The sequence below is a fragment of the Arachis hypogaea genome, chromosome 6, assembly GCF_003086295.3.
Source record: "Arachis hypogaea cultivar Tifrunner chromosome 6, arahy.Tifrunner.gnm2.J5K5, whole genome shotgun sequence".
NCBI lineage: Eukaryota > Viridiplantae > Streptophyta > Magnoliopsida > Fabales > Fabaceae > Arachis > Arachis hypogaea.
The window spans coordinates 37,852,073-37,876,910 of NC_092041.1; positions in this window are offsets into that span (position 1 = coordinate 37,852,073).

A 24,838-nucleotide genomic window follows, 5' to 3' on the forward strand; every position below is an offset into this window, starting at 1 on the left:
TGTATGGATTGGGAGTTAGTTCTTATGATGATTGTAGTGTTATGATTTAAGAAATGGTGGGTTTGATGGTGATTTTGATCATATGTGTTATATAGTTAATGTTGGAATTGAGAATAATGAAATGAGGAGGAAAATGTGGTGAGGTTGATGTATTATGCTATAACAGGAACATTTTGATGAAAAATGGAGCTTTGGATGGTTTGGTATGATTTGGTATGGGTATGGTGAGATAGGGTGGTAATTGTGAAGTTGGAAAAATTGATTTTTTGGTGAACTTTGTTCGATCATAACTTTTGCCTCGATTTTCAAAATTGATTGAAAATTGTTTAGAATTAAAGATCTTTGAAAACTCTTTGAATCAGTATAAAGATTGTGAAAATTGGAATTTTGTAAAGGAAGTTACGATCATTCAAAGTTGGTGTTAAAAATCTGAAATTTTACAAAGTTGTAGAGTTTCATGATTTCTGAATTGTGCGGGTACACACGTCTTGTTTCTCAAAAAATTTATTTGTTTTCAACTATTTTGCCTTTTTAATAAGGTTGTAAGCTTCTATAACACCATTTTAAAACATTTGGGCCTAGTTTTGAGTATTAGAACATGGGATATAAATTAAGGGCTCTAGTACATGATTTTAAGGTAAATTAGAAAACGGAGGCCTAGGTTTCTGGCGTGCTGAGAATGGTTTGACGTTAGGTGAAGGATGATTGGTATATGAGATGAGAAATGATAGACTTTTGGTATTTGGAAACTGAGTTATAAAGGGACAGTGGTTGAGATGAGTCGGAGACTCGGATTTAAGTGATGGATATATGTATGCTGAAAATACTTTTGAAAACCACTGAAATAATATTTTTACATGATATTTTGAGACGCTATGCACCTGGCGGGGACGGTGGTTAATCCCGCCTGTCGAGGTAGCGGCGGCGGCGTAAGGACGGTGTTTAATCCCGCTTACGTTGAGATGTGAGGTCTGAGGCAAGAATATCCCGCTCGCATCCCTTCGGATCTATAGGGCGAGCAGGCGCCGGTACCTGGACAGTGATCCGGGCACTATATCTCGGGGGTTCCCATATAAGAAATCCGAAGGGCGACATCTCCATGGAGATGTGTCGGGTTGGCAGTTGAACCGACAATGTGATATCACAGCCAGTAGGGCAGGCATTCATCATATGCATTTCCTATTTGCTTGTATGCTTTGTCTACTTGTAATGGTTTACCTAATTGAATAACATGATTACTTGCTATCTAAATTATTTGCCATATATGCTACTACTTGTGCTTTACTTGCTTTGAACATTATCTGTGTTTTCTGCTGGAATTGAGGAGGTTCGGAAGGCGGTGGCGATGGAATCGCATGGAGGATCGGTTGGTGAAGGCTGTGGGACAGCGGTGTTTGGTTAGAATAGAAATTCCTTAAGATAGATAACCTGGTTTATTTAAGTCAAGTTGGTATATTATGCTTAAATGTTTTATAATGCTTTAAGTTGAATCTTGTGATAGATATGAAGCTTAGGATTGCCTTTGGCGTCCCGGGGTCTTATATCCTATATCACTGGGAACTGTTACCATACTGAGAACCTCCGGTTCTCATACCATATTGTTGTTGTATTTTTCAGATGCAGGTCACAACGCATCTCGGTGAGTTGCTTTGGTTGGTGACAGGAGCGGAGAATCTTGGGTCATTTTGAGTTCTTTTTGGTTTATTTTGTTTATACATCTCTCCTTTTGTATTTTGTTTTGCCTAGAGGCATGTATTTGAGAGAACAAAACTTGTATAAGCTGTTTTCACTGTATGGTTTTGTATATCAGTATATGGCTAGCCGGCTTAAACTCCGCGAGTCGTGACTAGTTCCCTATGATATTATATACTTATCTTTTGTTATATCTTCTCTGTTTCTTATGCCTTAAGCTAGTAGCTCCGTTAGTACTTTTGTGCTTCGAAATTCTGTTTTTTGAGCTATATCTTTCATCGGGCTTCTAGATTATACTATTCTTTCTATATATATATATATATATATATATATATATATATATATATATATATATATATATATTATGTTTGAGTTTAGAACTGTCGTAATCTCTGATTAACCTTGGCTTTACGACGCGAGGTAAGGCTTAGGCTAATTAGGGTGTTACACTTTTCCTTTCTTGTGAAATCTGAAAAGTTTTTCCTAGGCAGTATGAATGACCAACATGTCCCAAACATAGGTTCAATTAAGTCTATACTGTAAGAGTTTGATTTTTCATACTTTTCTAGATCACAACCATGAAAGCAGTTACCTACGCGGTATAAATGATCATTCCATTCCAAGCATAGGTTTATTAAGTCTATACTGAACCAGTCAGATACTTTATACAGAACTAGAACTCAACATACCAACCATGGCCTCAAGCCCATCCAATCCAACACAGCCCCCGACCCAAACAACTCAATCATCAACCAATTCATCATAAACCAACCAATCAAACACAATCACAAATAATGTAGTTCGAACACAATCAATAGCAATTACAACAAATATAGCAGTTAGCAGTTAGCATAAGTATTCACAAAGGAAAACCAATTATAATATGCATACCCAAACAATGTCACATAAATGCAAATGATGGATGTCTGTCCTATTGGCTGTGATATCACATTGTCGGTTCAATTGGCAACCCGACACATTCCCATGGAAATGTTGCCTTTCGGCACATATAAATGGGAACCCTCTGGGATAACGTGCTCGCCACACGGTCCAGGATGTCAGTGCCTGCACACTCTTGTGATCCGAAAGAATGTGAGCGGGATACTCTGCCTCTGACCTCACATCTGCACGTAAGCGGGATTTAACCACCGTCCTTACGCGGGCGCCGCAACCTCGACAAGTGGGATTTAACCACCGTTCTTGCCAGGCGCAAGTGACTTATCAACAATCTCATCAATTTCAAAACTAGATTACTTAAACCAAAACCAATTCATTTAAACCAAAAACCAATTTCAATTTCATTCTTAAATTTGTTTCCAAAGGCTCGAAAATTGTTTCAGTTTTACTAAGTCAAAGTTTTAGAAAATACTTCAACTTTTCTTAAAACGACGTAAAGTGAAATTAGTTAATCGAACTCTACTAAAACTCTTTCAAATTTGCTTACTTAATCAAATTCCAAAACTTGATTATTTTCATCTTTAAATCAACTTTAAAAGGCATGATTCTTTTCTAAAATAATTTACATTCAAAATCTAATAATTTTCTTAATAAAAGGTTTCAAACCTAATTCATTTATCAGTAATACAATTCAAGGCATAATTCATTTTTTTTAAAATATTGTTTCAAATAAAGTCTCAGATTTTATAGAAATTTTGGTAGCATCTTCCCTAAAACTTGGACTTTGCCACCCTTTCCGGGTCCTAGCCAAACTAATCATCAATCCCCTTTCAACGGGTTCAAGACCAAATCAGTTTCCAATAAACAAAACTCAGATTTTCAGCTATCAAAGTCATTTCAAATCAAACAATCTAAAAATCTCTAATGTATCAAAATTAAACATTATTTCACCCAAACACGCAACCATATTCATCGAAGATATAATCAGACAATTCATAAAACATGCATAATCACCAAAAATATATTTCGCACAGCATATCTATTTATAACAATTTTCAATTTAAATAAATTAGTTTGTATAAAAAGCCCCTACCTCGACTCGTCGAAACCATAACCCAAAAATGCATCACAAAACCTTTTCTCTTAACTGAATTCAACAGCAATCCACAGCACTCAGGCAACTTAAAAGTGACATGCAACGCTCAGAACACAACCCTACGTTACTCGGACCTCAGAGTTTATAACCAAACATAACTGAATACTGATGCAGCGTTTTCTGAAACATGAATACTTATTGAACTAAGAAAATGAAACAGCAGCGTTCACTGAACTGGCTTGGCGGCAGCCCCGGCAATCACCTTGAGCGGCAACGGCGACCAAAACTATGGCGAAGACGACTATAACAAACATGCAGCGATGAAAAGCTTCTAGAAACCCAAAAGGAACAAAAGCCAACTTAAACCGGTAGGAGATCTCAGTGGAGACAGAGGCATTTCTCAGTGACAAAAGTTTGGCCATGGCGGTGCAGCTCACAGCAGTGGCGGCGGCAACAGCAAGGCACTGACGGTGGTGACAGAAACGGCGAGGAACAGTGGATCTGATGGCAACGCGAGCTCCCTCTCTTCTTTGCGAATGGCGACGGCGTCTGGCAGCAGGGAGGATGGATGGAGGCGGCGCAAGCAATAGGACGTGGCGGCAACCTCCTTCCCGCGGTGGCTCCCTCACGAGTTCTCTCTCTCTCTCTGCCCGATCTCTCTTTCTCATCGGCGTTGGGTGGCAACAGCAGGACAGGCTTCATGGCGAGGACGACGGCGGCGCCAAGGACCTCGCAAAGACGACAACGGACGCGCGCCAGTGGCGGCTTCTTCTCCTCTCCTTCCTCGGCTTTTTTTCTCTCTTCCCTCCTGGTGGTGACACGACGGCGCGGCGGCAGTGACGCCCACTGGCGTCGTTCTCCTTCTCCCCTTCCCCTCTTCTGCGGGTACCTCATCCCCCTCGAGCTCCCTTCCCCGATCCGCTTTCTGTTTCTTTCCTTTTCTGTGTGCGTGTGTGTGTTTGATGTTAGAAGGGAGGGGGCTGCGGCTGTTGTTGGTGTTTTAGGGGATTAGGGTTCACTTTGATAAATTTAGAGTTAGGGTTTGTGTATGGAATCAAGGTTTTTGGGAATTAATTTGAAAACTAATTGAAATCTTGAAATTACTCTAAAAATATATTATTTGTTGCATCAAATTGCTATTTGATTTTCACTCATACTCTAATTGAAAATATATCACAATATAACTAATTTTCTTTATTAACAAAACCTAAGGTATTTATTTATAAAAAAAATGTTATCATAAAAAAATCTAATTATTTTACATCTACTAAATTTATAATGTAAATATAGAAATTAATTCAATAATTAGAAAATTAGATAAAATTATAATTTAAATATCCAAACATCATTATTTTTAAATTTATAAGACTTTAAATAGTAAATAGGAAAATAATCCTCAAATTATAGAATTTGAATAAAAACCTTAATTTATTTCAAATCCAATTAATCAAAACTACCTTTAATTACCTTCAATAAAATAATTTATAAAATTAAAACTGTAAATAAATATATGTATGACTTGAAATTAGTTCGTAATAACTTTTCAAAAGTCTTGAGTCTTACAGTTCACCTCTTCGGGTTGTGTGTAGAACCATTTCTTTGCAAATACCATAACCACTACTTTATCCGAACCATTCTGTCTAGCAGTTGAACAAACCACTTAAAAATGCTTTAAGTGCTTAATCGAATCCTTTCTCAGCAAACCGTAATGTTTAAGGAGCAAATTAATCAACTCGATGTTGAGCTCAAAATTTTCATGAAAGTATAGGTAGCACACTTGGAGTGATTAGAGAGTAATATCCGAAGCTCCCATCTCCTTGAGAGTGATTCTTTTAAGTGCGTCCATGTCTTCGTTACCTATATCACTCAAAGACGCATCAGAAATACCAACAGAAGAGTATAAAGTTTCTTTGTTGTATGTAGAATTGAAGTCACGATTAGAAGGCGATAGTGAATCGGATTGTTCGTCAAGAGCCACCAACTCACTATTTACAAAAGCTAACCGACGCCGAGCTTACCTAATATGTGTCAAAGTTCTTTCAATTTCTGGATCAAAAGGGGCTAAGTTTGGATCCGGTAGTGACCGCGAGATTCAACTTAGAAAATATACGACTCATGAAATTATTAGAAGAAAAGAGAAACTGACTAAAGGAAAGCAATCAATAACTAGCAAACTACTAGAATTAAGAGTCTAACTAAGAAAAACAACTAAAAACTAATAAAGCAAAAACTAAAAAAATCAGCAAAAAGAAGTTATTCACACTATTCACATATTAACGAAAACCAATAATCAACACACATTGTAAAGTCCCTGACAATAGCACCATAAACTTCACGAGTGCTAAAGACTAATTTAGAAAATTCACTAGTTTAAAGTTTAAGATTCGTTGTAGATCTAAACCGGAATTTAACACTCTTCAAAGTTTAGTAAAATTTGTCATAAAGTTTATTCAGGAGTTTAATCCCCAATCATTTTCCTTGAACTTGCAATAAGGTGTATAATTATTGGTTATAGAATTCAGGAAAGGGTTGAGCACAAATTACAGAAATGTAAATTGATTAGAAATTAAAGAGCAATTAATAACTAAATTACAAGGAAATAAAATCAAAGAGTAAGTAAAGGGCTAACTAATCAAGTATGGAATAAAAGAGTAATAATTAAAATGATAAATTAATAACTATACTAGAAAGCTACTAAATTAAACTGGAAATGAATAAGGTAACAAACTAGTCAAAGTGAAAAATTCAAGAGCTAAAAGGTCTTGGTTAGGGTTGAGAATCAAGGATCACTATCCTTGTCATTAACTACAAGCATGGTAATTATTAAGAGTTAATTTTACTTTGTCAACCTCTACACATTGAAGAAAGTCAAGTAGGCATAATTAACCTTAATTCACAAGTTCTAACTAACTTACTAATTAAATTTAGTAAAATGCTAGCGTTAGTAAAAACAAAATCAACTAATAACTCTAAATTACCAATCAAAATTGAACATTAATGACTCAAGGTCACCTAATTTCTCAACCTCAAGTAAAGAAAATGAAAATCTATTCCATAACTAATGTAAACATGTTGTCAAACACTTTGAACGTGTATAAAAAGAAAAACATCATAAATTATAAGAATTAACAAAAACTATAACTAACTACTAAAGAAATTAATACTAACAACTCAAATTAGCATAAATAAAGTATAAAATATCAAATTCATTCGTAGAACTCAAGAATTCACATAGTTTATAAAAGTAAAAAATAAAGCAAAGTAGACTTAACAAGAAATCTAAGAAAAGTAATGTAAAAAATAAGAAAATAAGAGTAAAACTACAATTAAACAAGATTAAAATTCAAAACTAGAGATGAAATTGAAGAAAATTTAAGAAAATTTAGGGAGAAGTTGGAACTTCTCTCAATAGAAACTATGAACTAAAACCCTATGAAAATTGAAAAATGAGTGAATGTGTTCTCATGTAGCCCCTCCTCCAACTTTTGGCTTCAAATTATCATCTTCCACCATTGTTGGGGCCCCTTGAGAGGCCCAAAACATGAATACACATGCTTTATTAATCAAGGCACATGATCCGACCTCGCGCACACGAGAATCTCGCTCAGGCAAGGAATTGGCACTCGTGCGAGGATCTTGCTAGGTGAGAGCATGTCTCTCACGCATGAATTTCGCTCAGGGGAAAAAATCTCATTTAAGCAAGCTGTCAGATAATTTCTCTTTTGAATTGCTTCTTGAATTTGCTTCTTTTGCTCAATTCTCTTTGATTCTTTGTGGTTGTTGATGCACCTTAACCTTGACATACTTAAAAAAATTTCAACCCGGCATCAAATGATATAAAAAGATATTAAAAATTAATAATTAGAAGCACAAAAAGCATAATTTTCACATACGACTACATCAGAAGCAAGATTTAAAAAACTCAATTGAAATTAAGCTAAAATTATGTAAGTTAGTTGATAAACTCCATACTTTTTAACATAACTTAGAATGCTAAAATGGAGTTTATCACAGTGTATTAAACGAATTAATATTAAATTTTATACTGTAAAAAAGATACATTGATGTCTTCGTCTGACTTATGTTACATCTGCACATGTTTTTTTTGTTTATGATACGTGTCTTATTTCTTTTGTAATATATCAATTCGTTTACATCGTAAACAAGATAAGTAATAAGTAAAAGTATAAATTGACTCCAAATTGCATATTTAAGTAAATAAAAAAAATTAAAATATTTATTTAAAAAAATCTCCCAGATTAGCAAAATTCTTGAAATATTTTGACATAAATTTAATAGATAATTATTTTTTAATGTGAGACAAATATAATTTTTCAATTGGGACACATATATATTTGTATATAGTGATAAATTCAAAAAATTTTAAAAGTGAGGGCGAAATAATATAGCAAAATAATAAAAAATATTAATATTAATATATTTAGATATTTAAATCTTGGAGTATATAAGTTAATCAAGTTTCTAATGAATAAATATAATTAACACACATCTAAAAGTATATTAATTTAAAAGTATTTTTTTAGTTTAATATTTTGTTAATATTGTATGAATATTACATTTATTATTAATATTATTGCCTAATCAAGCATCTAATATCCGTTATATGGCATTTTTGTTGATTATTTTATAAGAATTACTAATTTAAAATATTCACTATCTTTTTTTGGTGTTTAAATTTTCGTTAACGTCATGTGAGATGAAAGACAGAAACTTTGTACAAAAAATAAAAATTCAAATCAAACAACCTAATTCTCTTTATATATATGTAGGTATAGATAAAATAATATTTTTTTTCTTAAGCAAATATTTAAATAATTTTTGGATATTTAATTATAAAGTTAACATTTTATAATATTATAATAAAAGCTTTTTTAAAAAAACAATATTATATGTATAAACAAAATTAAATTAAAAATAAATAAAAAGTAAATAAATGATATATATTATAAAAAATATTAAATACTAATAATTTTATTTATATTTTGATTTTAGATAATTAAATAATTACATTATTGTTAGTTATTATTATTATTTGTTTTAAATTAATATAAGACAATAATTTTTATTATTGTATTAATATCTAATAACATAAATATTTTTACACATGATTTTTTTTAAGTGTGAGACAAATAAATTATTATAATAGAAACAATTATTTACACACACATATATATTATTAATTTTTTAAAAACTCAATGAGAATAATTATCGCCACACAAATATATATAGATCCGTTTCTATTTGTACATATATTTTTATTTATATATTTTTTTAAAATTTTAGTGGGGATATTTGATCCCACAAATTATAAAGTAGATTTGTCTCAGATTACAAAACGATTACAGTGTGAACCTTGTTAAGGCTACGTACAAAATATACACCATATTCTGGGTCGTCAAATTAGTAAACATTCAGCCGTAGAAAAAGGAAACAACATTGAAAATTTTGAACTCCAACAATTCAAATCCTATCCATATAATTTCGCTCAAAACAATCAAACAACTCAAGCATATAAACAAAAAACTAGCCAAACCATAGTAGTTATCTTCACATAGAAAAGTATCGGTAAATAATTTTAATCAACCAACTTTAAATAACTGTAATTAATAATTATTAATTTTATATTTTTAAAAAATAAAATTTAACTAATTACTAATTAATAAAAATTTATTAATATAAAATATAATTAAAAATATTTGTTAATTTATTATTGATTAGACTCCTATTAATTACCTAACAAAATTGTCTTTATATATATGAATTTACTATTTTTTATCTCAAAATTACATATTAAAATTATAAATTAAATTTTTTATTAAAAATATAAAAAAAATTAAGGGTATATTTGGTTTATATTTTATTTTTTATTTTTTTATTATTTTATGTCTTTTGAATATTGTAAAAAAAATAAAAAATAATAAACATAATAAAAATTAATAAACATAATAAAAATCTAATTTTCGATTTTTATCTTTTTTTATTTTACAAAATTTAATAAATAAAAATATTTAAAACAAAAATAAAAACAAAGATGCAAACTGAATACATTCTAAATTTTTAATATATTTGTTTATATTTATTAAAAAATTAAATTTCTTGCTAATAATAATCTTATGATGTAAACATAAATCAATAAGTTTGAAGATTATAGATAAGACTAGTCCTCTGCGGGTCCAGTAATAGTTTTCACCTGAAAGGCTGAAACCCAAGAAAACCGTCAAATCAAGTTAGGCTGATAGAACGACACACATCTCGATTTCACACTTTGACTTTAGCCTCCTGCCCCCGACATTGTCAATAAAGATTTATCGAATTTTTTTAATTAGAACCACAAAAAAATGTCGCCTAACCATTGTTTGATGGGAGTTATGAACATTAATTGTTGGCTCGCTAATCTCAATACTATACAAGTGTGGGAATGGTGTGATTTTCATTGTTATGAAATTGAAATGATTTATCCAAATATATATCAAGCAGATGCAATTATGCAAGTGAAAATTAATAACATAAATTAGGTTGGGATATGATGGAATTCCACTTGGTGAAATCAAGCAAAAGTGACACATCCGCTGAAAATGGTGCAAGGATTGACAACATGACAAAGAAAGCCAAAATAGCGTTTCATTTTTAATATTTTATTTTCAAAAATTTGTACAAGAAATTAAAAGAATAAATTGTATTATTTTATTATTTTATTTTCAAAATTTTAAAAATAAAAGTATTAAAAATATAAATAATAAATTAAAATGCATACCATAAACAAGTTTCCTTTGTTTTAAAAATATAAAGGGCACACAGTAAATTGATTTATTTATGAGTTGGGGGAAGAATCGTGTTGGAGTACCGAAGTGCAAATTCAAATTCCAACACGGCGCCATGTGTTGCTGACTTGGACTTGGACCCACCAAATCAAAATCTTGTCCCTAGGTGGCTAGTACTGGCTACCATTAACATAGTCATCTATTTTATTCTATTTTTCGAAAATTCTAGAGATTAACTTTGTTTTTGTCAACCCTGATCAAAGTTGTATTTTTACATATACAGATAACGATGTGAATAAGTATATCTTACGTATACACAAATCATATAGGCGATTTATTTCTTCTAATATGTAATCAACAAATTTATTTTAACTAATATGTAGTTTATTTTTCTCTTAGAAAATTTACTTTGTATAACATGACGTACAGAATTGTATTATTTCTTGAATTAATTAGTTTTAAAACATATTATATACTTTTCTGTTTGTTACCCTTTAGCTTGAATGGCAATTGAAATTTTTTCAGTTGTTAACTAAGATTTGTGTATTTAAAAATTCTGCATGAGGTAGGATTTAAACAAAAGACTTGAGAGATAGAAAGCAAGGTAACTTAACTACCATTAGGTCATACTACATCTAATTATATATTATGTTTTCTTAAATATATTTAATAACTATATATTATATTTTCTACTATATTTTCTCTATATATATATATATATATATATATATATATATATATATATATATATATAATCTAAAATATTCAATTAAATATTATTGTTATATTATATTTATTTTTATTTCATATTTACTATTTCTTAAATTAACTATTCATTCAATTGTAAAAAAATTATTAAAATAAATATTAAATTTGATTAAACATCTATAAAAATAAACAAAAATATTTTTATTAATTATAAATTATTTATTTTTTTAATTTATAGGTGTTTAATAAAATTTAATATTTTGTTTTAATGATCTTATATAATTAAAAAACATTATTTAAGAAAGAATGAATATAAAATAAAAATAAAAATTAAATAAGTATGGAAATAATATTTAATTAAATAGTTTAAATTAAATAAACATCTTAAAATATAATTATAGTTTAGTATAAATATTAAAATATCTTTCAAACTTAAAAAATATCATTAACTAAAACGATATGATCCTATCAAAATATACTAATAAAACTAAAATAAAACATAGAATTACAAGTCATCATCTAGATTTTTAATGATACAAAAAATTAAACAATTCTGGTTCCAATGAATCGGAATAGAAATTAAAACTCTATATTGGCTTACCTATGTCTCATAACCCTCTGGAAGTTTGATAATAAAAGAATGAGCATTGGCTACTCTTGCAGCTTATTCAATGTCAACTTGGTCAGCATTAGATCTTCCTGACAGTATGTTTTCTCTAATTGTTGTCGCAAACAAAGTTGGTTTTTGGCTCACTAGTCCTATTTGCTGTCTCAACCATTTTAGCTTCAAACTCTTAACATTATTCTTACCTAGCAAAACTTTTCCTACACATAATTTCTTCAATTACTTAGTGTCACATAACATATCATACCATATCATATGCCCTTTAATTAATATGCATAACTTTAGTTCCAGATTTTTTAACAAGCAAGTAAACTACATACTAAACAAAAATAGTTTTTAGCAAAGAAGAGCTTCTTGGCTTTTAGTAGAGAGCTTGACCAAAGTAATTGTGTGAATGGCTCCAATGACAGCTATCAAAGGAACTACAACGAGAGTGACCAGTGCTAATTACCACATAGCATTGAATCCCATAGCAAACCCAGAAACAAATGTGCCAAAGTAGTGAAAAAATTATCCATGTCTTACTAATAATGAATACAGAAAAACTCAATCTCTTAAACTCAATAATTACGTCAGTTGTCCAACTAAATAATTGCATGACAATAAACATGAAGTTAAGAACAATGAAAAATGAATAAAGATTAACAGTTTTTAACCCAATTTTAACAAAGCTTATCACAATGATTAACAACAACAAAAAGCACTGAAGGAACAGCGAATCAGTAACATAGGCAGTGCAAATTTAAAATTTAAAAGTTATCAATTTAAAATTTATCATCAAATACAATCAGTAAGCAAAGTCAATTAACCAAGTACTGACTGAGCATTCTGTTCTGATTATGTGATTGAGAAGTAACAAATTCAGCAAAAAATTCAAGTTACAGCAACAAATTTAACAAATCCTAGTAAAGTTCCGATATACACCAACATTTAGATCAGCAACAAGACAAATTTATTGATTAGCAATTTAGCAACATGTAAAAATACAGGGAGAAGGAAAACCTGAAAAAGAGAGAACATGAAAGCGATGGTTCGATGAAGCAAGAGTCAACACCACGAGTTGCTTTTGTCGCTACTGACAAGATAGACAAACCACAAGATGCCAGTGACTGAGACGAGACTCGAGTGAGGCTGGGAGGCAGAATCGAGCAGAGACAACTACAGACGATGAGCAACAACAAACACGCACAGCTCGAGCACTCACTAGCGGAGGGAGGTGCGAGCAGCCGGGCACAGAGGAGAGAGGCGAGATGCAAGTAGACGACAAGGAGGACCCGACAAGAGGCCTGAGAGCACAAAAATGAAAGTTTTTCAATGCGACAGATGGCGGCAGCAGTCTCTCACTCAGACAGACGGCGACAACAATGGGTGAAGGCTAGGGTTTGCTTTCTTTGGTGGATGCTAGGGCAGTTTGCTAAAGGAAGGAGTTGGGGAAGGGGGTATAACGCGTGAAATCCCTTTTTCCCTTTCAAGGAAGGAAATGAAGTCATTTTTTGTAAACCGGCCGGTTTCTGGCCGGTTCAGTGATTCACAAGCGGTTTTTGATTGGGCAGTTTTACACACTAGACCAGACTGTTTTCTTCGTCGATTTTTGGTTGAACCGGTTTGACAGGTTGGTCCGGTCTAATTTTTCAAAAAATTGGTAAATAGTCTTTTCGGCCCCTGACCTTTTACCTGAGGGACAACGCGCACCTTGATCTTCTTGAAATCTCATCTAGGTTTCCATCCATGAAAAGAAATGTACAAATTGACCCTTGTCACTAGATGCCAAAGGGTTGCCCATGTGATGTGTCTGTTGATATTTGATGTGTCATGCCACAGTGCCAAGTGGCAGAACAAAATTGTTAATGGGACTAAAAGCCCCTCCTTGGATCCCAAACATCGTCGCTTAGCCTAGCTGTATTTACATTAATCTCCTTCATCTCCTCACTCATTTACAGAAAAGTCCTAACATATCTTCTTCTACCATTGTTTCCCTCCAAAGGTTAGGGAACACATTACAACTGTTGGCCTGGTTACGAGTTGTTGAGGAACATTCAGAAGGTTTTGACGGTGGCGTCGTAGCACATGTGAAAGGTTAGTTCCCCTGTTTAGTTTTCTCTGCTTTGAGTTGATAATGAACTTCTTTGGTATGCATGTTGATAAACCACTATTTTATGGTTTATATTATGCTCAATTGAGTGGTTTTTATCAACTCTTTACTCACTTATTCATACAATTCGCATGTTTTACATTTTCCTTCCTAATTATGTGCTTTGATTGAAAACATGCTTCTTTAGCCTTAAGTTCCCTATATTTAATCCTCTCTTATTACCATTAGATGCCTTGATATGTGTGTTAAGTGTTTTCAGATATTATAAGGCAAGAATGGCTTGGAGGATGGGAAGGAAGCATGCAAAAGTGGAAGAAATACAAGAAGTTAAAGAAGTTGTTAAGCTGTCCAGCCTGACCTCTTCGCACTCAAACGGCTATAACTTTAGCTACAGAGGTCTAAACGACGCGTTTCCAGTTGCGTTGGAAAGCTAACGTCCGGGGCTTCGATTTGATATATAATTTGCAATAACTGCCCTGATGCCAGGTGATGCGAACGCGTGAGTCACGCGGACGCGTGACCTGGCAGGAACGCAACCCGCGCGGCCGCGTGAGCCATGCGGCCGCGTCACTTTTCCGCGACCTGTACGGACTAGAAAGCGCTGGAAGTGACTTCTGGGCTGTTTCCGACCCAATTTTTGGCCCAGAGAACACAGATTAGAGGCTATAAAGTGGGGGAATGCATCCATTCATGATCATGCTATTCATAATTCTCTTTTTATTATTTTAGATGTAGTTTTCAGAGAGAGATGTTCTCTCCTCTCTCTTAGGATTAGGATTTAGGACTTCTCTTAGTTTTAGGAGTGACTCTCAATCCCAGGTTCAATGTTCTTTGTATTTATTTATTTTCAATGTTCCATGTTTGGATTGATTTTCTTAATTAATGTTATTTGAGGTATTTCAGTTTATGATTGTTTTATTTATGAATGCTTTTTATTTAATTTAGATAGTTTCCCTTTTGGCTTTGGTTAAATAATTGGTGACTCTAGAGTTATCGAACTCATTGTTGATTGAAAATTGGATTTCTTCATTTCATTAATTCATATTCCAATAACTCTAGCCTTTCCCAAGGAAAGACTAGGACTTGAGGATTCGAATTAATTCATCCACTTAACTTACCTTCATAGTTAAAGGTTAACAAGGTGGGAGAAAAATCCAATTCTCATCACAATTGATAAGGATAACTAAGATAGGACTTCCAGTTCTTATACCTTGCCAAGAGTTTATTTTACAGTTATTTATTTATTTTTATTGCTTTGAAAATATACTTGTGCCCATTGCCCAAATTCCAAAAACCCCAATTTTACCTTTTTCATAGTCAATAATAAGAACATACCTCCCTGCAATTCCTTGAGAAGACGACCCGAGATTTAAATACTCAGTTAACAATTTTTAAAGGAGTTTGTTACTTGTGACAACCAAAATATTTGCATGAAGGGATTTCTGTTAGTTTAGAAGCTGTATCTAAAACGCGAATATTTTTAATAATTCTTTACTAGAAAAAATCTTAACGTCACATGTCTTAGAAGAATGAACTGCTTGGATGAACTGGGTCTCATTCTTTATACTAAATCTGAGTTAGTCCATGTGCTGTGATACAATAGATCACTATTTTTTATCAAGGTTCATTAATTTCATGTTTTCATAAAAAAAGTTAATATTCAAGTTATTGATACAATGTAGTGTTTTTAATTCTAGTTTTTCTAGCTGTTGTCGATGTGTAATGTACGTTAGGGAAAAATTTTAATGATTTATGTTTAAAATATTGCAGATGTCTGTGTTTGTGGTTCTTATGTTTAACCATGTGATGCGAGCCAAACGTTAGTTTAGAATTTCTCAAAAAGAATTGCTTCGTTAGTAGTATAGTTCATCCGAATCAAAGTTTAATTTTGTTTGTCACAAACCCAAATCAATAATAATAAGGAGTTTTAAATCCCATGTCATTCTCCCACTGAATTGCGGTGAGGTGTACACATCATTGGCTATTAAGAAAGGCAGATGATAACGATAAGCAAGAATTTAAAAGACAAAAAAGTAAAAAAAAAAGGCAATTAAACTCAAAGCAATTAATCAAAGGAACGAAAATTCAAATGGCAAAAAAGGATCTTGATAAGGGTTGAGAGTCAAGATTTTCTATCTTAGTTATTAACTATAAACATGGCAATGATGAAGAGTTAACCCACTTAGTCAACTCTAACATTGAGGGTAAGTCAAATAGGCATAATTGATCTTAATCCACAAATCCTAGCCAACTCGCTAATTAGCTTAGTGAAAGACTAGTGTTAGTAGAAACAAAATCAACTAATAACACTAAATTACCAATCAATATTAGACATCAATGACTCAAGGTCACCTAAGTCCTCAATCCCAAGCCAAGAATGTAAAATCTACTATATAATTGAAAGAGGCATTTTATCAAATACTTGGAAGGCATAAAAGGAAAACATCATAAATTGCATACCAAACACAAGAAAGCAATAACACCAATCCAATTAAGCATCAATAACATAAAAAACATCAAAATTGCATTAAAGGAAACAAAAATTCACAAGAATTTATAAAACTAAAATAGCATAAAACAAGAAACTTACAGCAAAAACTAAGTGAATTAAGATGATAGAACAAGGAAATATAAAGAAAACTAAACTAAAACAAGATTAAAACCTAAATCTAAGGAGAAATTAAACTAAGAAACCCTAAATTCTAGAAAGAAGTTGGAGCTTCACTCTCTAAAATTGTCCTAAAAAATAATAAGAAAATATAAACTAAGACTACTTAGTTCATCCCCCTTCAATCCTTCATAGCACCAGAAATGAGTTGGATTGGGTCCAAAACAGACTAAAAATCACGGACCACGTGCATTTTTAAATGAGGCATGCATTCAGATGCATGTGTACACACCATTGTGTGCATGTGCACACTTAAACTCAATGTTCATTTTGAAGTCCCAGATGTTAGCTTTCTAATGCCACTGGAATCGCCTCATTTGGACCTCTGTAGCTCAAGTTATGATCAATTTAGTACGAAAAAGTCAAAATTGACGGCTTTGCAATTTCTTTATTTATTCGTGAATTCTTTCACTTTATATGCTTTTTCTCCATGTCTTCAAGTCATTCTTAGGTTCAAAACCTTAAATCACTCAAACAAACATATCAAGATAACGAATGGAAGAAAAGTGAATTAAAATTGTCAATTCTAAACATAAAAAACATGTTTTTCACAATTAAGCACAATTAGGAAGAGATTCACAAAAACATGTAATTTCAAAGAATAAATGAAAGGTAAGTTGATAAAATCCACTCTTTTCAAGCCAAAAATAATCATAAAATATGGATTTATCAATTCTTCTACACTTAAATAAGAGCATGTCCTCATGCTAAGCATTAGGAAAGACAAGATCAAGGGATGTCACACTTATTAAAAGTAAACTATCTATGTATATTCTATCTATTTCTAACTATATTTCTACTTGTATCTATTTATATATACTTAATCAAAATAAATCAATTTCTAAGAAAACATACAAACATAGATGGCTGAAGCAATATAGCAAACAATGTAGTCTCATGAATCAATTTGAGTTCTAAAAGATATACTAACTTGCAAGATAATAGATGATAAAAGGTAGAAACATAGAATTGAGTAATTGAACCCTTCATCGGATATATATACTCTCTAATTGCTCAAGTATATAGGGGGTATTCACTCAATTGTCTTCTAATCTTGCTTTCCAAGACTTGTTTCTCATCTAACAATCAACAATTATTCAATGTATGCATACAAATATCATGAGGACTTTTCAAAGGTTGTAATGGGGATATGGTAAAGGCAAGATTGTATATGGCTGGTCAAGTTAGCTAGAATTTGAATATTTGATTAACTTAAACTCCCACCTAACATATAACAACCTATGCAACTCTAGTGCAAAACCTAGCTACCCATTATTCACTTTTTTCACACACTCATGCATTCGTTTCAATTCACATAACATATGCATTTATTTTCATACTTTTCTTTTGGAGTAACCTTTGTCCCCTTTTTATTATTTTCTCTTTTCTTTTTTTTCCTTATTTTTTCTTTTGAAACATAATATATTTTTTTTCAAAAGATAAATGCATATGGTTTAAGCATTTAATGCATGAATATTTACTCAATTTCCAAAATTTCAATGAACACCCAAAATATACTTTTATCTTCTACCGATATTCCTAAACTCTCCCACACTTAGATGATACACACTTACTAGCCTAAGCTAATCAAAGATGCAAATCAAGGACATCTATGGTTTTTTGCTTAGGGTTATAATGTACTAATATTAGGAACAAAAGTGGTTGATAAGGTTCAAAAGTGGTTAACAAGGGTAGATAAAAGGGTGAGGCTATATGGATATGTGAGCTTTAAATGAAATAACAGCCTCAATCATATAAATGCATTCATACATAGAATAATGGACATAAAGAATCAAACAAGTCAAAGATTATAATCATAGAATAAGAATAACACACAAGAATAAAGATAGTGGTTAATATGATGTATCCACACATTAAAGGTCAAATCTCACTTGGTTGTGTGTTCTAGCTCTCATCTATGCTCCACGATATTTTTCAAGCAAGTTCAATAATTTTTTTATGACTCAAATCAATTGGATGCCCTATAAGGAAATTATCTTGGAAATTAATTATTTTGACTAAGCTTATTATATGTATATGTATGTATGATGTGGTTGGATGAAAATAAAAAATCCTAAGTTCTTTTTCCTATTCTCTACCAATCTAAATCGTCATATGCATATAGGAAACTAAGCTAGGTCCAATTATCACATCATCTAATCACAACTAAGAACTAAAAGCTATATATATACAAACAATATTAAATAATGATAAAAAAATGAAAATAAACTCTAAAATATATACAGACCAAGCAAAAATACAACCACTGAATTTTAAAAGACATAGTAATAAAAAAATAAAATATGTAAGTGTTTGAAAAAACGTCCTTACAACCAAAATTTCCACTCTAAGCATCCCCTACACTTGAATTTCGCATGGTCCTCTGTGCTCTTACAACAATTAGGATGTATGGAGACTTTACGGATTGCCACCTTCACTTGGTGGATCATCTGACTGCTGCTACTGAGAAAGAGTTTTCTCCGTTTCTATCCATTGTGGCATTTTCAAAAGACTACTGCTCTCACACAGACTTTGGGAGAGATGACCAACATACTGAAGCAGCTATAGCTGAATCAACAACAACCTCAGCCTCCTCTATAATAACAGTGTCAATAGTTGGCCCCTCAGAGAGTGTGCAAAATATGTGCATGCTATTCTCATTACACTGATGAATTTCAGTAGCTCCAACAAGAAGACACCACCTTGGCAGCTATCCATAACTTCTATGACCATCTGAATCAAGGATACTATCAGCAAGGCGGTAATTATAACCAAGGTGGGAACTACAATCAAAGTTGGCAGGACAACTCCAACCAGGGATGGAGGGATAAATCCAACCAAGGATGGAGAGGTAACTCCAACCAAGGATGGAGGGACAACTATAACCAAGGGGGCAGAGACAATGGTGGAAATTAGAGGTGGAACAACAACAGCAATCAGCAGAACCGGTATCAACAGAACCAAAACCAGCCTTACCGAGCACCTCACCAAAGGCAAGCCCAGGGACCTCAAAACAACCAACAGCAAGCCCCTCAAATTACTTACCCCCTTCCTCTTCCAATGACGAGGTTCTTCACTCTATTGAGCAAAGACAAAAGACCATGGAGAACACACTTAACTCTACCTTAAACGGTTTGAACTCTACTTTACAAGCTCTCATCTCCCGGATGGAATCATTGACTACCCTCAACAATCAACCTGCAAGCTCCAGTGCACTTCCTTCTCAACCTTTACCTAATCTCAAGGGTGAAATCAATGCCATTACTTTGAGGTCCGGGACTACATTGCAAGAGAGGAGTTTTGAGGAGCCAAGCTCAAAAGAAGACATTCCAGTTGAAAACACTGTTGAGGTAGAGGATGTTGAAGAAGAGGATGAAGTACAAGATGTGGTTGAAGAAGAAGTGGCTCAACCAAAGAATGGAGTACCAAGGGACGCAGAAGCTACAAGAGACGCCATTCCTATTCCATTTCCACACCTTGCTAGGAAGCCTAGAAAGCAAATAGAGCTAGACCCTAAGATGGTAGAGATCTTCAAAAAGGTTGAGGTAACCATTCCCCTTTTTGATGCTATTCACCAGGTACCTAAATATGCTAAGTTTCTAAAATATCTATGCATGCATAAAGATAAAATACATGATTTAGAAACTATTCCTCTAGGTAGCTCTATTTCTGCTTTAATGGGTGCCATACCGGAAAAATGTGGGGATCCGGGTCCATGCATAGTTACTTGTACTATTGATGGTGTACAATTTTTTGACTGCATGTGTGATTTAGGTGCGTGTGTGAGTATTATGCCATTATCTGTATATGATGCTTTGAGGCTCCCTCCCTTAAAAAGGTCGGTAGCACGTTTTGTTTTGGCAGATAAAAGCATAATCTCGGTGGTTGGAATTGCTGAGGACGTGCTAGTGAGCATTAAGGGGCAAACATTCTCTATTGACTTCTACATTTTGGAGATGCCCCCTAATGACTCAGGAAGACCATCATCCATGCTGCTTGGAAGGCCATTTCTGAAGACTTCAAGGTTCAAATTGGATGCCTTCTTAGGAACTTACTCTTTTGAGATAGATGGTAGAACAGTGAGCTTCAATCTGGATGAAGCTATGAAGCACCCACCAGAAGATCACTCCATCTTCCAGTATGACATTATTGATGAGACTGTGGCTAAAGTTCATCAAGAAGAAGTAGAAGAGATGCACATGGAGCAAGGTGCAAGTGTGGGGAAACCCTCTGAGCTTACTGAAGATACCTTGCCACCACAAATAGCTCCAGATGATAAAGTGCCTAGCCATGAGCAGAAAATGGAGTTGAAGCCCCTTCTATCCCACCTCAAGTATGCTTACCTTGAGGATAATTAGAAGCTCCCAGTTATCATTGCAAGGGAACTCACTTTCTAACAAGAGGAGCAGTTGCTTAATGTGCTGAGAAGACACAAGAAAGCCATTGGGTGGAGCTTGGCGGATATAGTAGGCATTAGCCCTCAAGTCTGTGAACACCGTATATTTTTAGAAGAGGGAACAAGGCCTGTCCATCAACCTCAAAGGTGGTTGAACCCCACTGTTCTAGAGGTCGTCAAGAAGGAAGTGACCAGACTGCTTGAAGCTGACATCATCTATCCAATCTCGAATAGTGAATGGGTCAGCCCAGTACAGGTGGTACAAAAGAAATCTGGCATCACAACAGTGAAGAATGAGCATGGGAAACTCATTGCAACTACGGTGCAGAACTCTTGGATGGTGTGCATTGATTATAGGCGTCTCAACCAGGCAACCTGCAAGGATCACTACCCACTGCCTTTCATCGATCAGATGCTTAATCGCCTGTCAGGTAAATCACACTACTGTTTTCTAGATGGTTACACTGGCTATTTTCAAATTCATATAGCTCCTGAAGATCAGGAGAAAACTACTTTTACATGCCCCTTTGGAACGTATGCATATAAAAGAATGCCTTTTGGCTTATGTAATGCACCGGCTACGTTCCAAAGATGCATGATGAGCATTTTCTCAGATCTTCTTGAGAACTGTATGGAAGTTTTCATGGATGACTTTAGTGTGTATGGTAATTCGTTTAGCCTCTGGTTGGATAGTTTATCTAGAGTATTAGATAGGTGTGTTAGTTCAAACCTTGTATTGAATTTTGAAAAATGTCATTTTATGGTAAAACAAGGTATTGTTCTAGGACATGTTGTTTCTAATACTAGTATTTCAGTTGATCCAGCAAAGGTAGATGTCATTTCTGGTTTAGCTTACCCCTCCTCCGTGAGGGAAGTCCACTCGTTTTTTGGTCATGCAGGTTTCTACCGGCGATTTATTAAGGACTTCAGTAAGGTAGCACTGGTTTTATCCCGAGTGCTGTAGAAGGATGTTGAGTTCGAGCTGAGTGCGGACTGCATGGAGGCGTTTGATAAGCTAAAGATCACCTTGACCTAAGCCGCTATTGTCAGAGGGCTGATCGGGGTAAAACTTGTCTCTCAAAAAATTCCCATTCGGCAAGTGTACCGAATTTGTTGTCAAGTAAAAACTCACAATAGAGTGAGGTCGAATCCCACAGGGATTGATTGATTAAGCAACTTTAATTAGAGGAATGATCTAGTTGAGCGAATCCATGAATAGAGTTGATAATTGCAGAAATTAAAATGGCGAGAAAGTAAATGACTGAAAGTAAATAGCAGAATTGTAAATGGGAATGGGGGAATTGCTCATAAAAATAAATTGCAGAAAATAAAGAGAATGGGTAAGATCAGAAATGGGGAGTTCATTGGGCTTAGGAGATGTTGCATTCTCCGGATCAATTTCATTTTCATCTCTTCCTCAATCAATGCACTCATTGATCTCCTTGGCAATCTTAAGTGATTGAATCACAATTTCTTGCAATTCAATCTCTCAAATCTTGATCAATAGCTAATTCCTTGGTCAATTGCTCATGAGAAGAGATGAAGTGTGGTCACTGATTATACCACATGCACTTCCCAAATCCAATGCTTAGAGGGTTATAGCCACATACCCATCTACACTCAATTTGGTCCAGCATGAGAAAGCATTTCTAGCTAATCTCTTCATTCCTCTTTCAAGGATCCGAAGAGATCCATGTTTGAATAGCTTCTTTTCCATGATAACTATCCAATTGGATGAAGATCGAAAGCTTTCAAGTAAAATCAAAAGGAAAGATAGAAGAAGAATAAGAAAATTAGTATTGATCCATCAAATTACAACAGAGCTCCCTAACCCAATGAAAGGGTTTTAGTTGTTCAAAGCTCTAGAAATCAAAATTAAAGATGGAGAATACATGATAAAGCTAGAAGTACAAAGAAAGTAAATACAAAGAGTAGTTCTCTGTCCTAGCTCCTTCCAAGAGCTCATCTCTCTTTCAAGACTACTCCTATATATACTACTCTTCTCAGCTTCTAGTTAGCTCTTCAAGTCTTGGGCCTCTGGATCTTTGAGCTTAAAGCAGTTCCTTTCTTCAATTGGGCTTGGCTTACTTGCAGAGAGATAGTGTGAAGTGGGCATAGACTTTAGCTCAAGACGTTAGGGGTTTTTATCATTTAGTGAAAATACAAGTTCGAGAACGTTAGTGACACTTAACATTGTCACTAACGTTGCCATGCACCCCTTTGCCTCACGTTAAAGCCCACGTTAACTGGGTTAACGTGGCTTTTAACGTTTCCTTGTTAGCCTTCGAGAACGTTAGTGACACTCAACATTGTCACTAACGTTCAAGTGTGCCCATTCTTGTTTCACGTTAAAGCTCATGTTAACTAGGTTAACGTGGCTTCTAACGTGGCTTTTGCCAACCTTCGAGAACGTTAGTGACACTCAACATTGTCACTAACGTTCAAGTGTGCCCCTAGGTCTCACGTTAGAGTCCACGTTAACTAGGTTAACATGGCTTCTAACGTGGCCATTCTTAGCCATCCCAATGTTAGTGACAATATTGAGTGTCACTAACGTTGGCTCATTCTTCATTCCTCATCGTTAGCTTCCATGTTAACCAAGTTAACGTGGAAGTTAACGTGGCTCTTGGGGGTTGTGTGGTTGCTCCAACATTAGTGACAATGTTGAGTGTCACTAACGTTGTCGACAACTCTCCATCTCTTACGTTAGCTCCCACGTTAACCAAGTTAACGTGGGAGTTAACATGGCTCTTTGCACCTTAGGCCAACGTTAGTGACAATGTTGAGTGTCACTAACATTGGCTTCTCTTCCCCCTTTAATGTTAGAGGCCACGTTAACTAGGTTAACATGGCTTCTAACGTGGCCATTTGTGAGCAATTGCCAATGTTAGTGACAATGTTAAGTGTCACTAACGTTGGCTCAACTTTTCTTCTCCACGTTAGAGTTTACGTTAACTTAGTTAACGTGACTCTTTAACGTGGGCATTGATGGCTTTTGAGAGTGTTTTTGGCAATCACTTTTCTCCTTAACTTTGCAAGTTACCTCCCATTCCTTGCTTCCTTTGGTCCTGAAATCAAGCAATAGAGTGCATCAAAGTTCTAGTCCAAGTCATGAGTAATGCTATATACAATTTTGTCATTAAAATCATGCAAAATCCACATGAAATAATGTAAAATGCACAATGTATGCTTGAATCAAGGTCTGAGTGAATATCTGCCCAAAACTAACTTATTTCCTAAGAAAATGCATGAAATTACCTAAAAACAGTAAAGAAAAGGTCAGTGAAACTGGCCAAAATGCCCTGGCATCACAATACCAAACTTAAAGCTTGCTTGTCCCTAAGCAAGTACTGGAACAAGAGAATGACGAATGGAATCTCCAGAGAAATGAGTCATTCTTGTGGAAGTCATATTACTGATTTTATGGTGGTTTCATGCATAGCAACTTAGGTTCATTCCACTACTGGCTTTCAGACCTTTATCATCTCCTAAAATACTCACTTTGTTATATCCCATGAGACCTTTATTTATTGATCCTTTTATTGTTATTTCAAGGGCTGTTTGTGTTATTTAGGCTAAGTGTTTTGTAAGGGGGCAACTCTTTAGGATAAGCTTTCAGCCAACACTCCCGAACCAGTTGGTTCAAGGTGCTAGGTGTTGAAGCACCCCTAAGAACTTACTTACTCAAGTCTCTCCCCCATACATACACACCACAGGCATATAGTTTGTTTATTTTCTTTCCTTCAGACCTTGGTGTCCAGCACCTCTTTGGGTTACTAAATGCTCTGTGGTGAGGGTTACTCTTGATAGTGGATTTTCAGCTGATAATCCCGGGTTAGTTAACCCAAGTTACCAGGTGATAAAGCACCCCAATGAGCTTAT